The sequence below is a fragment of the Hypanus sabinus genome, chromosome 20 (assembly GCF_030144855.1).
Source record: "Hypanus sabinus isolate sHypSab1 chromosome 20, sHypSab1.hap1, whole genome shotgun sequence".
Taxonomy (NCBI): Eukaryota; Metazoa; Chordata; class Chondrichthyes; order Myliobatiformes; family Dasyatidae; genus Hypanus; species Hypanus sabinus.
In genome coordinates this window covers 23,099,500-23,113,602 of record NC_082725.1, presented here as the reverse complement: position 1 = coordinate 23,113,602, position 14,103 = coordinate 23,099,500, and the positions used below count along the sequence as shown (strand labels likewise).

The window sequence follows — 14,103 nt, the reverse complement described above, 5'->3', positions numbered from 1 at the left end:
ACCAAAACTGGTTGTGTAATAGACAGTGAAGAAGCTGTTCCAAGGTTACAACAGAATCTAGATCAACTGAAAATAGCAAAATGAATTTCACTCTGACACGTGTGAAGTGTTGCAGTTTGGAAGTTAAATCGAGGCAGACCTTACACAGCAAATGGCAGCACCCTGGGGAGTATTGTAGAAAAGAGGGGCTGAGGGGTACAAATAAATTAATCCCTGAAAGTTGTGACACAGACAGGGTGGTGAAGAAGGCATTTGGCACTCCAGCCTTCATGAGTCAGGGCTTTAAGTTCATGAATTGAGACATCATATAACAACTGTATTTTAAGTACTGTGGGAGTTCTAAATATCTAGCTTTAGGATGGATATCAAAAAGCTGAAAAGGGTGCACTAAAGATTCATGTGGATGTTGCTGTGATGGATGGGCTGGAGAGACTGAATGTTCTTCCCCTGAAGTATAGAAGGCTGAGGCGTGAGTTTACAGAGGTTAATAAAATCATGAGGGGCAGAGAAGTCTAAAACTAGACATTACAGACAAAATGCAAGAGAGGAAACATTTAAAAGGGATCTAAAGGGCAACTTTTTCCACATAGGGTGGGGAATATGTGGAATAAGTAGAGATGAGTACACTTGCAACGATTTAAAAAATTTTTTTAAACAGTTACATGGATAATGTAACTGTTACATGGTACAATGTAATATGGGGTAAATGCAGGCAAATGAGATTAGCTCAGGTCAGCAATTTGGTCATTATGGTGAATTGGGCCCCAGGTCCTGTTTCCTTGCCATATAACTCGATGCATCTATTAAAGAATGCATTCATCTATTTTAACTAGCCATTATAAGAATGCCTTGCATTTATTAATCCACAGCAGGGCTTAGCCCAAAAACTCATTGGAGAACCATCTTTATTGCATTCTGCTGTGAAGTAACAACAACTCTGCAGTAGAGAAAGTTATTAGAGAGGTAATTGAAGCTGCCCTCAGCCCATTATCTCAGCATGGAAGTGCAAAATAATCAACTACAGTCATATTACCAATGAATTATCTATTATTAAACACAACCTAAACAAATGTTGTCATATCTATAAAATAGATTCTTTCAAGAAAAGGCCGGAGTGGATAGAATTAAATCTGGCAGCTTCTTTGTTTCCAGAGTATGCATTCTGAGGCAGAAACATGGCTGAGGATCATACACCAGATAGGAACTAAAGATACGTTGAAATGGGATAAAGTCTTGCAGGCAGATCTTTAGCAGTTAGGTAGGAAATTAAGAAGCAGGAACTCAAGGGTCAAACTGTCCAGAGTATAGCTCATCCTTGTACTATTGGGTATAGAATATCAGAAATAAATTTGTAGTTGTTGCATGAGGAACAGCTTTAGATTTGAAGAAATATGATCTGTATAAAGCAGAGATGTTGCGCCTCATCAGTAGTGAGACTAAAGCTTTCACAAGAACTTTTGCCAGCATTCTGGGGGTATTCATTTGGTAGAGTCATAGACCACAGATTAAAGCATTCAGAAGGGGAGAAAGGGAGAAATAAATAACTCCAAAACAGGGAAATTAATTTTTTAGATGGTATCAGAGTAAGAGAACAAGAAGATCTTGGATAAGGTTACAGCACATATAGATAAAAACATGAAGTGTATTAAACAATGAAGATGAGCTGCAGTTGCAATTAATCATGAGGTGTTAAGATATCTCATTGGTGATAGATGGCTAAGTAAGTTTTGGTGATAGAGAAATGGCTAAGTAAGTATAGCAAAGGCTTCTAAACATTCCTGAATACAAGGTGTTTAAGAAAGATATGGGAGGAATGGAGAAGTGATAAAGCAGATTATTGCACTGCAGGAGAGAAAATGTATCATGGAATGATCAAGGACAGAATTGAACTGTTTAGAATTTACAAATGAAAGAGTTTTAAGTAACATTCCATGGTCCATAACGATGCAGAAAAGCAAATTGCAGGAACATTGGCAAAACTGAAAGAACAGTGAAAACTGGGGCGTAAGGGTCATACAGTATGTGAGTAGCTCCTTTGGCACTTCAACTCCATGGAAACCCATTTACCTCAATCATACTATTTATTCTCCTTTCATTGCCATCAATTCTCCAAAGATCAATGGAGAAACCTCTTGAAAATAGTCAACATAATGTTGTAATGTTTAAAATAGTTATGAAGATAGGATATTAACAACGGAATAAAGACACATTACGTGGAGCCAGTTTCAACAAGAAAGAACAGATTTGGCTTGGGTATCTTGGAATTGAAGCTTGGCAGGCGAAATTAAATGAGGCATTTAAGATGAAGATGATTCTACTACACTTATGGGTGTCATTCTATGAGGCAGAAATGTGGGACAATTATTATCAGAGCTCACTGAATGACTGAAAAAGGACTGTAAAACAACACTTGTTAGATATCTAATAGTTTACAACAAATGAGAACCAGGTTGATTAAAAAAATTCACTGGAGCAGTGACAAAAGAAAATAAGAGTGGCAAAGACAGAGGCAAGAAAAACACTACAAACATTAAAGGGAATCCTAAAATATTCCATAACTATGAAAAGAATTGTCAAAGGAAAGCAGAGACCAAAGGAGAAATTTATTCATAGCTGAGTTTCTACCAAGGATTCTTTGTGTCAGTGTTTACCAAGAGATGTAGCACTGGTGGCATTTTCATCAAGAAAGATATAGGTGATATTTTAGATTTTTTTTAAGATAAGGTACTAGAAATCTGAGCTAAACTTAGTGGGTTCATTACTGGGTCCTAAATTACTAGCCAAGTAAAGGATAGACTTTCAGATATCCTGCCGGAGATCTTCCAAACATCTGTAGTTTCAGGGATAATGCAGGGAAAATTGTAAATGTTGCACTCTGGTTCACAAATGTGTGCAAGAATTAACCCAGCCAACTTAGCATAGTCACAGTTTAATTAGAAAAAGGCAGAATGAAATAGTTAGGATTTGATCATGACCAAATAATCTGATACGATTTGTTGATGAAACAATAGATTGGTCAGTGAGAAAGATGCAGTTGATGTAATGTACAGAAATGAAATAATAAGCCTATCATCGAAAAGGATGGCAGCATGGATGAATAAAAATAGCTATGCCGCAGGAAACAGAAGCCTTTAAATCTTTATTTTCTAGAAACTTTCGTACCAGGATCATCGTTTCTTCTTTTACATAATAATGTGGACAGTGAGTGCATGTTCATGGTCTTCTGCTGCTGTCACTTATGCTCCAAGGTTTGAAGTGTTGTGTATTCAGACTGAAGCAGTCTGACCATTCTCCACTGACCTTTCTCATTAACAAGGCATTTTCACCCACAGAACTGGTGCTCATTAGATTTTTTTTTTATTTTTTGTTTCTGGCATCATGCATTATAAACTGTTGTGCGTGAACATCCCAGGAGATCGACAGCTTTGAGATACTCAAACCACCACATCTGGCACCAACAATCAGGCCTTCGACAAAGTTGCTTTGATCACATTTCTTCCTCATTCTGCTATTTGATCTGAACAACAGCTAAACTTCTTAACCTTGTCAGCATGTTTTTATTCATGGTGTTTCTGCTGTATGATTGGCTGATTAGATGTTTGCATTAATGAGCAGGTGTACCTAATAAAGTGGCCACTGAGTATCTACATGAAAGAGTTGAGCAGGTGTACAGAGCACAGCTTACAGATGTGTAATGACACAATTCAAGTTCATCATCATGGCCATACCTACCCAGTGTATAAATGTCATGAAAATTCATTTAGGTCCGCATAGTGGGCAGATGGTGCCATGCAAGTTTCAAAGCTGAGAACTGTGAATTGTTAAATTTTATAATGAATTGTCAGAGGATATAAACTAGGACTGTTCTAAAAGAGGTGCAAGAACAAAGACCTGATGGCAAAAGCACATAATTTGTTGAAAGTGTCAGGGCAAGTTGAGAAAGCAGTTTTAAAAGTATTAAGAGGTCCTAGATATTTTAAATAGACATTGCACTAAAGAGCAAGAAAGTCTCAGTGTGCCTTTTAAATGACTGACTCAGCCATGACTGAAGTGTTACAGTTCCCATAAAAAGTATTCACCCCCTTAGAAGTTTTCATGTTTTTTTTGTTTTACAACATTGAATCACAATGGATTTAATTTGCCTTTTTGACACTGATCAACAGAAAAAGACTCTTCATGTCAAGGTGAAAACAGATCTCTGCAAAGTAATCTAAATTAATTACAAATACAAAGCAATTGATTGCATAGGTATTTGCCCCCTTTAATATGACACACCAAGTCATCACTGGTGCAACCAATTGGTTTTAGAAATCATATAATTAGCTAAATCATGATCTGTGTGCAGTCAAGGTGTTTCAATTGATTGAAAAATAAAATACACCTGTATCTGGAAGGTCCTACCACTGGTGAGTCAGTTGCCTGGCAAAAATGACACCATGAAGACAAAAGAACACTCCAAGCAACTCCGTGAAAAGGTTATTGGAAAGCACAAATGAGCAGATGGATACAGGAGAATCTCCAAGTCACTGAATATCCCTGGAGTATAATTAAGTCAATCATCAAGAAATGGAAAGAATATGGCACAGCTGTAAATCTGCCTAGGACAGGCCATCCTCAAAAACTACTGAGTGAGCATGCAAGAAGGGGCTAGTGAGGGAGGCCACCAAGAGACCTATGACAACTCTAGAGGAGTTACAAGCTTCAGTGGTTGAGATGGGAGAGTCTGTGTATACACCAATTGTTTCCCTGGTGCTTCACCGATCACAGCTTTATGGGAGAATGGCAAAGAAAAAGCCACTGTTGAAAAGAACTCAAATTAAACCTCGGCTAACATTTACCATGAAGCATAGTAGTGGCTGCAACGTGGTGTGTGGTTGCTTCACTGTAGCGGGCCCTGGAAGGCTTATGAAAGCAGGGGATAAAATGAATGTGGCAAGATACAGGGAATTCCTGGAGGAAAACCTGATGCAGCCTACAAGAGAAATTTGGGAGAAGATCTGTTTTCCAGCAAGACAATGACCTCAAGCATAAAGCCAAAATGGCTTAAAAGCAACAAAGGGAATGTACTGGAGTAGCCAAGTCCAGAGTCCAGACCTCAATTCAATTGAGAATTTGTGGCTGACTTGAAAAGGTCTGTTCACTCATGATCGACATGCAATCTGACAGAGCTTGTGCAGTTTTGTAAAGAAGACTGAGGAATAATTGCAATGTTGAGATGTGCAAAGCTGATAGAGACCTATACACACAAACTTAAGACTTCGGGCCCTATTTACACACCTGTCTCTGTAAGTGTCCTGAATAGTGGGAAACTCACATCTACAGATGTGCTGGGCTGTCCACATCACTCTCTGCAGAGTCCTGTGATTGAGGGAATTACAGTTCACATACCAAGCTGTGATGCAGCCAGTCAGGATGCTGTCAATTTTGCTCCTGTAGTAAGTCCTTAGGATTTAAGGACCCACACCAAACGTCTTCAACAGCCTGTGGTGAAAGAGGTGCTGTTGTGTTTTTTTCACCACACTGCCGGTATGTACAGACCATGTGAGTTCCTTGGTTATGTGTATGCTGAGAAACTTAAAGCTGTTCACCCTCTCAACCCCAGAGCCATTGGTGTTAATAGGGTTTAGCCTGTCTCTATTCCTCCTGTAGTCCACAACCAGCTCCTTTGTTTTTGTGACATTGAGGTAGAGGTTGTCTTCTTGACACCATTGTGTCAAGGTGATGACCTGAAAGAGTCCTTTTCTGTTGCTTGGAGACTTATTGTTCTAGCTTAGATTATGACCCCATATTTGAAACATGGCAAAATTAAAATTAATTCTTCAAGTGTCTACACAACCTGTATAATACCATTCTCACAGCTGTATCTAATCCAAGCCATTGTAATGTTGAATATCAATAATAACACCTTCCAATGTTTGGTGGTAGTTCAACTTTTGCATTTGTGATTATTATCTCGGCTGCCTGTATTGTTTTCTGACAGTGCAATTGATTACAGCTATTTGTGTAATTGGCTTAATTATTGATCATGGCTAATGATATGATTGACAATGTTCTGGCACAATTCCAACAAGACAACTGAGAAGGGGATGGAGTTTTTATGTTCCCCCCCCCCATAAATTTTTACTTATTTCACTGTTCTGTGAAAATTATCGTAATAATTTACATGAGTGACTGAACAAGTTTGGACCATGTGATGTATTGTTGGGTCTTGGTGGTCATAGAAACAGATGGCCTGACAAAGAGGAAGATAATCTGAAGCATTTCATTTTTAAAATGCATTTCAATTCAATACTGTCAAGATAGTACAATGTGAAATGACCAATACTTAAAATATTTACTTATTTATAAATTTGTTCATTCATAAAGTGTGGACATTAACAGTAAGGTCTTAACAATGCCCGTCATTAATTGCCCTTGTAGTGAATAGCTTGCTGGGTTATATGGAGTTTAACAGCAATCTAGTAGTTGTGTGGTCACCATCACGAGCACTAGCAATTTAATTAACTGAAAAATTATGCAGATATTATGGTGATATATGAATGCATACCTCTGGATTACAGATCCTCCAGTTTAGATTGCCAGTGAGTTATGATGGCCGACTGGCTTCTCTCCATTTACCCAGGGAGCAACAAAATATCTTACAATGTAACTCTGATCATGAAATGATGCATATTCTGAAAAAGAGGGTCAATACTATTAGAGACATGATTGTTTCATGTCTACCTGTTCCAAAAAATATATATTGAGGACCTACCTCCCTCCTCCCAATAATTATTTTTTGCACCATTTAGGACAGCTGGGGTTTGTGAAGGTCAGAGAGTACTAATTTTTTGTAATAACTACTGCATTGAACAATTGGAAAGTGTCTGCAATAATAGGTTCTGCTTTAAATAAACTTGAAATAATGAAGGAAAAATTTAAAAAATAATACACAGAAAGGGTGCAGGCCTTTCTCACCCATAATTGTGCTTCTTCACGTTAATGCAATATTATCCATTGAATAAATGCAATTATAGTCTGGAGAAGGGAATAATTAGTTCTTTATAAACCAAAGAACCTGTCAATTATAGCTTACCAAGTACGAGTCAGTAGTTTTTTTATGTATTCATGTAGCAGATTTTTTTTATATATATATTAGAACCAGTCATACATTTATTGGCTTTGTGTCAGAATGCGGGGCTGGAAGAAGCAGTGTCCATTAGAGTGCAGTGGCATTAATGGATCCGACAGGACCATTCCTCTCAAAGGCCAGTGCTCATCTCATCAGTTCTCCTTCCCCTGGACTGGCAGTTCTAATAATACAATCTGATTGTGAAGAATGTGCTGTATTGACTGCACCTTTAATCTATTGGGTAACGCGATGCATTGTTCAGCTTTGAGTGTGTGCACAGCACAGCTCTTTGTACCCATTCCTGCCTGACCTCAATGGAATATTTACTAATATTGCTAGAATGATGGGGCTTGATTAAAGTCTAAATCCTTTAATGGCTAGTGTGGGCACTGTTGGGGAATGGATGATTTAAAGCCACAGAGTATTAAAGTGAAACATAGTTGAAAGTGCAATCTGTACTGTAGCATTTTATGTGAAATGCTTACACTGAGAAATTCAGACTTAGTGCACATGAGAAAAATATTCCTATCCTCACAATTGCTTGAAAAAAATTGCCTGATAATGATTAAGCCAGACCTATACCCTAGGCAGGGTAGATATTCTGAGAAGTTAGCTAGGTTTGAAGGCTAAAATTAATTATAGAAGGGGACATTATCACCAGGCAGTTCCAGGAAAGATTGTCTTCATAATTCATCCATGTAAAGGAAGTTCACAATTTATTTGTGCTACTTAATGCTCTATTCAGATTTTATTTGTATTTTATGACTATAAACTAGGTTCTGGTTATAGGGCCTGATGCTGTACTGGTAATTATAAAGAATGCTGCAATACTACTTGAGTTCTTCAAGATGGGGGTTATTCTAGGCAACACACACAAAATGCTGAAGGAACTCAGCAGGTCAGGCATCATCTATGGAAAGGAGTAAACAGTCAATATTTCTGGGCAAGACCCTTCATCAGGACTGGGAAAAAGGATGCGAAGCCAGAGTAAGAAGCTGGGAGGAGGGGAGGAAGAAGTACAAGGTGGTAAGTGATAGGTGAAACCAGGAGAGAGGTGGGTGGGGGCACTGAGGTAAAGACCTGGGAAGGTGATTGGTGAAAAAATCTGATGGGAGAGGGAAGGGAAGGAGGAGGAGCACTGGAGGGGGGTTATGGTCAGGTAAAACAAAAGGTGAGAGAGAGAAACAGGAATGCAGAATGCGGAATGGTGAAAGGGGTAGCAGTTACTGGAAGTTTGAGAAATTGAGGTTATTCTGTCTTCGTTGTTGCAGAAATGCATTTTGCAAGGTCCAGAGCAATTTAAAATATTAGTAGGACGACTACTTTCTGATTTCTGCTTGGATTACTTCGAAATTCTTCTTCTTGTTAAAATATTTATAGTTTGCCAATCAATTGAGCATTAGCAGTGTTTCCTTTTTTTCCCCCTTTCTCACAAGGTATTTATCTTAAAATGCAACTGTGGATCTCCCATTATTTAATATTGCTTTCAGAGCTTATTTTCATTGGACCTCACTTGTTGTGATATTCGTCCTTAGGAATTCCCATTATTTAGTTTTAGGATGATTTGCTTCACATTTTAAAATCACGATATAAACCTCCTGTGAATGTTTTTTTTATACCTCCTTTTCTCACAGGTCACCAGATTAATGGAGAGCAGAAGCAGGGAGGCTGGTCAAGTCCATTTTGGGAACGCAAAGACCAAAGGTAAAGAAAATGTGGATACAGATAACACCAGCAGTTGGTCTGACACGGGGTAAAGGCAATTTATGGTTCATAAGTGAAAATAAATGGCATGGAATTATAGTTCAAACATTATCACATGATGCCAAGGCTATCAACAGGCTGGTTTGGTCAGAATGAACCATTGCATAATTTTATGCTTCAATTAAGTTTGTTATCCTCTGAGAGGAGGTTAACTTAAAATTAAATTTGCTTAACAGGTAATTCCCATGCCTGATAACCTAAACTTCTCATAAATCTCAAATCCAGCCTTAATTTATTTCCAGCTAAAGAAAAATTGGGTTCATTTTGGAAATTGAATTAAAACATATCTGCAGAGAGAACCCTACAGCGGATAAATATATTATATTGAGAAGCATGAGGAAAAATAGTTTTAGTTTGCCCAACAGAATAAAAATATCATCAGAAATCATAAATTCCCACGCATAAAAGCTTCAGTAAGTAAACATTCTGTAACAAGAAGAAATAGCTGGGCCAGTGGTGTACCTGACTTCAAGGTAAGTGGTCCTGGGTTTGAAACAAGCCAGCTCCTTGCACGCTTTCCTTCCATGCTGGGTTGAGCATCGAGTTAAAAATTTGGCCTTGTATAAAAAAAGAGACAAAATGCTGAAGAAAACAGCAAGGTTGCTGCCCAATGCACCTCAAGACACGGAAAGGAACAACACTACGACAAGAGGCAATAGCGAACAGACAGTCCTGCAAGTACCATAAGAAAAAAATAAAATCATATCTATTCAGAATTTTTCAAACAATGGTCAGGGTTTTGTGATCAACTGTGAATATACAAATTTATTTTCATAAACTTTCTGCAGTCTTTTGCATTAGAACTTCAGTGAGCATGATCCTCTGCAAGCCAGATCTGAATCCTGCATTGGAAATGTGGAAAATGAGTAAAACATACAGTTGCCAATTTATTGCATATTTGGTTCCTAACCAAGATAAATTTCTAACTAACAGAGTCTGACGAGTGTTCAAGAAAATAATTAAATTAAGGTAAACTTGTGTACAGAAAAGTGAAGTGCAGATGGTAGGAAAACAGGGGGTAGAAATATAAGATGGTATCAAAGGAGTGCAGAGAAAAATATTGCTGGAGACTTAAAAAGTGAAAATCAAAACTTTAGGGGATAATTGTGATAGCAAATTGTTATTGGCAACAATGTTGTCTGGCAGCAATTAATAAATTATATTGTTACAATTTAGTTACATTTGAATGACCAAACCATATTTTCTGGCATGTTTACTGGATATGTATTGTGCAAGTGCTGGAACATGATTCTCCTCGTCTTACAGTGCAAGATGTCTTGGTCAGATACTGAAGTGTTATCGCCCACAGAGCAGTAGTGCTGCAGTTCACAGAGCAGTGGTGTAAAATGAACAGGAACTTCATGATGTGTGTTTATTTGCTTATGTGCGGCCACTAGAATCTGCCATCGAATTTACTCATTTATTAAGGCCAGTCCTGTTGTTCTCATTGGTATTCTACTAAAAAAATCTGGGCCCCGTGTTCTGTAAGACATTTAATTCAAATTGGTGTGTTGTACTTGAAAATTAATTTATAATGCTTGTTTATCATGCTCAAGTCAGCACATGCATTGAACTGACATCCTGAATAGAAAGGTCAGCCTAGCGGGTGAGGAAAGAATAGGTTTGAGGTAGGAGTATGGCAGGAAAATAATCATCAAAACCGTGATGAGTCAATATGACACAGTTCCTCGTTTCATTGTTCATATCTTTCTCTCAGCTAATTAAATGGAACAACTCCATAGTCCTTTCTCAAACTATGACAAGTCCCTGATTGTTGTTTTAACCCCCCCACGGTTCTTTCCATCTCCTGCCATATGTGTGTTGTTCTGGGTTGTTTTTAATATGCTGCTGTTCACACTGAACTATTATGCCTGAAGCCTTGGGTTTCTGTAAAGGGCTCCTGGAATCAAAATTCTGAAGGCACTCCTTTAATTTATTCCTTATTCCTTAGGTCAGGGCAGCTCTGCCTACTCGCTAGTACACGCAAAGTGATTAGAACAAAGGATCTGCGATTGATAGCGAAGAAAAACACAGGTGCTAGAAATCTGAAATAAAATTGAAACTGCATACTGGGATAACTCAGACGTCAGTCAGCCTCTTTGGAGAGAGAAATAGATCAATGTTTCATGTCGAAGGCCTTTCGTCAGAACTGGAAAAGTGGAAAAATAACAAGTGGGCCCTGTTACGTAGGGACACGAAGGCCCAAAATTAGTGCATCCCAGACTAGAAAAAGACTGGAGAATAACGAGGGTGGTAGAAAAGCAAACACTTACCAAGGATGAGAAATCCCTACCACAGCTGATGCTGGAAATCTGAGATAAAGGAGAACTCTGGAAATGCTCAGCTAACCAGGTAGATCTTCAGGGAGAGAAAATCTCTGTTAATATTATGGTAGATGCTTTTGCATCTGGCCATTGCTAAAGCAGGCTGCTGGCTTCATTACCAAGTCCTATTAACTGCAGCCTAACTAGGTGGAAGATGAGGTGCTGTTTCTTCAGCTTACATTGGGCTTTATTAGGACGGAAGGAAAGAGGTACCAACTTTAGAGTTGGACTAGGATCAAGAAATAAAGTGACAAGGACATTTTTGCGGACTGATTGTAGGGTGTTCTGTAAAGAAATCACCCAAGCAGCATTGTGTGGAGCAATGATAACATTATGTTTCCTTGAATTTAATCCTTATTATGAAAACAGTGTTTTAATGTCTTTCTCTACTCATACTTACAATGAGAGAGTTTGGTGAACCTGAGCGAGTATAAATTTCATGGACCATCAACATCAAGAATGACTGAATAGGCATAATTGCCTCTTTTGCTGATGTAAATATTATGAAGTTGAATACTTTTCCATGGAAAAGTACGTCCCACTTTTCAACTCCCCCATTGTCTGTCCCTGTTTTCAGAATAAATTTCAGAAGTGGTGCGTAGTGCAAAAGATTAATGCAAGCAATTGTGGACACATTCTGCTTTCTTTGCAAAGAATTTTTGTTCCCTTTTTTCAGACTTACTCCGATCAGAAGGCACAACAGTTATCCAAAAGAGTAGATATTTACATACTTCCTCTCACCACCTTGGAACATTCCAGTGCTTATGAAATGTGTGCAAATTTCTTACATTTTAAACAAAGATTCTTCCGTTTCCATTGAATATTACTTCTATGTCTGTAAAAGTAAAGCTGTCATGAACCAACATAATTGGAGAGCATTTTGGAACATCTTTTAATAAAAGTGCTTTGAATAATATATTGTATATTTATGGATGATATCCTCATGCAACTGAAGATGAGATTTTCACAGTAAGCATCCTACCACAAGTGAATAACTCAATGTTAAAGAGCTGAAAGTGAAGTTTAAGGAAATGGAGCAACCTGTTTGGTTGATTAGAGTTGGACAAGGATCAAGAAATAAAGTGACAGGGACATACTGGGCCTGATTACACAGAACCTGATCTACCAGCTGAGTTCGCAGTGTCTCATGCCACACATCTACAAAGGATAATAGCTCTAGTGTCTTCCCATGAGGTGGAGCAGTTGACAAATAGTGATTCTAGGGTAAAGTAATTGGAAAAATGTGCATAATTCACAACTATGGACATTGAGTTGGGGTTTCGCTTTAAAAGGCTGGTCTGCTGTGATCATGTTGTTATGCAAGGATTTTTAGCACACATTGGTGCTTAGGTTTTGGAGTTCAATAAAATATGTCATGGGTTTCATTAAACATAAAATGCTTCACTTTGTTTTATTTGTGAAAACCTACATTGGTGACCCGATGCTCTAGGGCAATTATTGAACATGTTGGCCAACACAGTTGCTTTGAAACTGCCAGTGTTTCGGGAGCAAAATGCTGTTGCTTGGTTTCTACAAGCTGAGGTCCGGTTCGCTCTGCGAGTAATCACCACTAACAACACCAAATTCTGCCAAGTGGTAGCATCGTTCAGCAATTCCACAGCTGAAACACTAGAGAGTCTGCCTGAACACCCACCTAAACATGAAAAGTACCGATCACTGAAAATGTAGTTACAGACTTTTGGACTATCGGAGTCTGAGCAGGCCAAGCAGTTGCTCTCCTTACCCAGTCTCGGTGATGCTAGGCCTTCAGAGCTAATGGACCACATGCTTTGTCTCCTGGGAAATTACCATCCTTGTTTTATTTTTAAAGAACTCGTCATGCAGTAAATGCCTGATCAAATTTGCTTAGCCCTTGCTAATGCACCCGTGAAGGAGTATACAGAGCTTGCTAAAATGGCTGATAGTTTACACTCAGCTGGGCAGCATTCCTCCTCCTTTTTCAACCTCAATAAGTCCAGTTAGCAAGGGCCTCAACCAATGTTCCCTCTAATGTGTAAAGACCGGTGTGCACAAAAATCTTGTGCTGGGCAATTTCTTTGCCCAGTGACAACAACATGTGCGCAGTGAATTATTTCTTCAATAAAAACAGTATACATAAGCCAGTTCTAAAGTCCACAAACACCTCATTGCAATCTCCACATTGTCAACACCATCCACATCAGAAACCAGAAAAGGAAAAGTGATTGCGTACAATTGTGAAATGTAATTAATATGCCAACGAGTAAAAGGGTGACGACCTTTTGTGCGCCATTTAAATTCCTTTCTGTGCTAGCAGTAAAAGATGTGTGCATGCGCACACGCACACCTTAGAAGGAACATTGCCCTCAATGTAAGGACACCCATGTCTGCAAAACTGACAACGCTGGGCCTCTGTTTTTACCATGCTCACTTTGGTATGAGTGCTGACTGCCTTGCAGGTTTGACAGTGCCAATGCATCAGGACATCAGTGGTCTGTGAACACCTTGGGTTGCAGCTGCCAAGGTCGTCTACTGTTCATTATGGGCACCCTTTCAGAGCAGTTCTTTCTGGGTGACATGGGTACTAAAGTGAATGTGCTGTCAACATTGCCTATTGATGAGAAGGAAAAGATTGACAAAACCTCATTGGAGGCAACGAAGAGCAGCAAGATCTATTCATGGACGATGGTCGCAGACGTGGCTCGGGCACCTGAGTTGCGGGGTTTCACACCACAGCTGATAGTTCCTTTGTCCGCGGTCCCCAACTCATATCTATCCTCTTGGCTGTGATGGCCCAGAACCTCGGTGTTAGGATACAACTGACCACAGCACATCACCTGCAGTCCAATGTCCTATGTGATTGGTTCCACCACTCCATAAAGACTGCTCTGAGGACTTCCCTGACTGACGAGCGTTGGCTTGATC

General features: G+C 38.9%; 1 protein-coding gene and 1 long non-coding RNA gene across 2 annotated transcripts in view; one reads left to right on the top strand and one right to left on the bottom strand.

Annotated features, from left to right (window-relative positions):
• The window catches only part of LOC132378377 (uncharacterized), a 423,374-nt gene that overhangs the window by 64,445 nt on the left and 344,826 nt on the right, over positions 1–14,103 (bottom strand). The window contains exons 4-5 of the long non-coding RNA XR_009507010.1: positions 9,338–9,432; positions 6,548–6,674 (exon numbers count right to left, since the gene is read on the bottom strand). This is a non-coding gene — a long non-coding RNA (uncharacterized LOC132378377). The remainder of the gene's footprint in view (positions 1–6,547; positions 6,675–9,337; positions 9,433–14,103) is intronic.
• LOC132378374 (uncharacterized) overlaps positions 1–14,103 on the top strand; it is a 353,365-nt gene that overhangs the window by 25,846 nt on the left and 313,416 nt on the right. The window lies entirely within an intron of this gene.